Source organism: Genypterus blacodes, unplaced genomic scaffold, assembly GCF_046128005.1.
Source record: "Genypterus blacodes isolate CSIRO-AG114 ecotype Tasmania unplaced genomic scaffold, CSIRO-AGI_Gbla_v1 ptg000129l_1, whole genome shotgun sequence".
NCBI classification, from domain to species: Eukaryota; Metazoa; Chordata; class Actinopteri; order Ophidiiformes; family Ophidiidae; genus Genypterus; species Genypterus blacodes.
Genome location: NW_027466931.1, coordinates 1,023,064 through 1,025,917, shown reverse-complemented (window position 1 = coordinate 1,025,917; position 2,854 = coordinate 1,023,064). Strand labels below are relative to the sequence as shown.

General features: G+C 39.7%; 1 long non-coding RNA gene across 1 annotated transcript; it reads left to right on the top strand.

Annotated features, from left to right (window-relative positions):
- Positions 1-1,395: 1,395 nt before the first annotated feature.
- LOC143010755 (uncharacterized) lies at positions 1,396-2,634 on the top strand. The gene is made up of 2 exons (XR_012964849.1): positions 1,396-1,733; positions 1,911-2,634. It is a non-coding gene; the product is annotated as an uncharacterized LOC143010755 (long non-coding RNA).
- The last annotated feature ends 220 nt before the right edge of the window (positions 2,635-2,854 follow it).

Sequence of the window (2,854 nt, the reverse complement as noted above, 5' to 3'; positions counted from 1 at the left end):
TGTACAGACTAAAAATATACATGTACAGACTGTTCCTATAAATAAATCTTTGTGCAATCTCATTATTTTTGTTTGTACAGTTTCAAACCATGAACATCATTTGATGATTTACAGTTGTGATGTTTGCCTGTTTCTTAACCTCAGCGCAACATTTAATTTGTTTTACAGGTCACAGGTCACAGAGGCGTCTGACGAGGGTGAGGATATTCACCATGACTACAACCTACAGCAGCTATATAAATGTAATGGACTAAAATGGCAACATTTAGAAATAGAAACCAATACTAATGAATTGTTTAAGAAGGAGGTCGGCTTTTCTTTTCTTCACAAAAACCAGCATCACCACGACAACTGCGAAACAGTTTATTGGCACTTGAATCAACTTCTGAATACTCTTCTGCAGCAGCTTTGTATTGTTCCGATGTTCTCACACTCGCAAGTCTACCTGTGACAACCAAAATAGTTTGCTTTGACGTGTGATCGCTGTGGTTATTCTGAGGCTTTGCCATGGTTTCATTGAGACGCGCTACGCTTTGCTCGAACAGCTATAATTTGATGACTGTGTGGTTTCAGATGTGTCTCATTTAGTTTGAGCATGTTTCCATTTCTTGCCTGTCACAATGTGTAACAGACTTGACTAGAAATGAATTATGATTGCTTACTGCTGAAAAGTATAAAGTGGTGGTTGCTCTACTGTATTGTAGGTGCAATAGGTTTTTATCAAATATCGCTATCTAAAAATGAAAATAATAACTTAAATCATATTAAAGTCCTCGGGGATTCACTCAAGGATTCATTATCAATTAAAATGATCAAAACAGAACAAGTTAAGGATTGGTTATGCACTCAAAAATCAATCTAGAAGGGGTGAGGTCTTGACGTGGCAGAGTATGGATCAGACAACATTCAAAACAAACAAGACCGGACACTTCTTGCTATGATATAACAAGTTTATTAAACTCAGACTAATAACACAACCATGAATATAATAAACAAGATTAATAGAAACAATAAAAGGAAGTTTAATAAAAAGGGGTTCAACAGGTAAGCTTGAGTGCGCAGGTGTGTGTGTGAGTATGTGTGTGTGAATGTGTGTGTGTGAGTGGGTGTGCATGTGGAGGGAGTGTCTGAGTTGCTGACACAACCCACGAGGGTGGAGTCCTAAATCGCAAAGTGTGTTATCACCGAGTGGCTCACACAACCCAGGGGGGGCAGGCCTTTGAAGACACCACAGGAGAGAGGGAGAGAGAGAGAGAGAGAGAGAGAGAGAGAGAGAGAGAGAGAGAGCAAAGGGAAAGGGAAAGGGAAAGGGAAAGGGGGTGATGACTGTCGATCAACTCTGCTGACCTCTGGTGGAACTAGTCAAATTAATTTGTCGTCTTGTGTTGTTTGTGTTGTGTTGTGTCTTTTTTTACAGCTTTTTAAAGAGACAAATTCAAGCTTCAACCTCAAGAATGACTCAAGATAGTCGAACTCCTGATATCTCCTGCATAAACCCAAAAACAGAAATTATTATGCTTTTGCATATTTTTTCATGTACTTCTTAAAAATGTATCCTATTCTTTGTTGTTTTGTTTGTTTTCAATGAATGCCTAGGTAATTCTGTACCTGTGCAAATGCAAAAAAAAAATCTTCGATCCTGAAAACGAAAAGCAAACCTGTCATCATGTGAATAGGCAATAACCAATAATGGACCCACACACACACTTCTGAGTCAGAGGACCTGGTTAAAAGTTAAGTTTGTCACAAATTACAAAAAACAGTCCACACACAGTTATGAGTGACAGCATGCAGCAAGCAGAGTCTATGCTGATAAGCAAATTGAAAGGCACACGTGCAGAAAACTTAAAGAACAGTAGCAGAAGTACTAGTCATAGAAACACAGTATGTCATACAATTTATCTATCTAGATCTGCCCAGATGCCAAGGTTGCCAGCTCTGTACTGGCAGGTCCGTGTGCCGACATGTTGGTCTGTTGAGGTGATCTTTGCTCCAAGTCTTCGGTCCTGGGCCTGAAGGAATCGGAGGGTTGTTGTCATGATGTGGATGGAAAAGAGGAATTACAACTCACTTTTTGATCCACAATTTGAATCACGGTCAGACAAAAAGATGAAAGCAAACAGATGAATTGTCTGGAGACATGTACGCTGCGGTGAGGGCTTTTCAAACCCAGTTGTGCCTGTGGGAGACTTGAATGCTGCAAGGAAGCTTGGGCCATTTCCCATGCTGCCAAACCATGAAAGAGCAGATCTCTACCTCCGTGTGGCTAAGTGCGCAGTTTGCTGAATAACTCTACGTACTCAGCGCCGAGTTTGGACTGCTTAGTAATCAGTTTGCAGTTGACGTGGAACGCACATCAACCAACCTCCAAATGGTGCTGATTGAACTCCAGTGACGCTCAAAGTCAAAGTATGACTGTTTCCTCGTTTCGTCCCAGACACAATTCCCAAACTCCGTCCCCAAGCTGCTCAAATGCTCTCATAGATACTGTATGTGCATCAGAGTAAATCAGAGTGTAGCAAACTGAGCCTTTCTTTATGCACTTTTGTCTCACTACTCCAAGACATGGACTGTGAATAGTTGAATGGTTGGATTTTCATTGAAGGAAAGTATAATTTTATTTTGGTTGTTTTGTTGTTCTGTGAAAAAAAGGTTCCCATTGTTAAATTAACTTGAAAGGTTACAGATAGAGAGAGGCATAAGTATTTCCTTTTATTACCTAAATAAAAACAAGAAATGAATGCCACTGATGTATCTCTTCTTCAAAAATCCATTTCTCATGTGTTTAAGATAAGAGATATGATAAAATAAGATAATCCTTTATTCGGCCCACATTGGGGAAATTCACGTTACA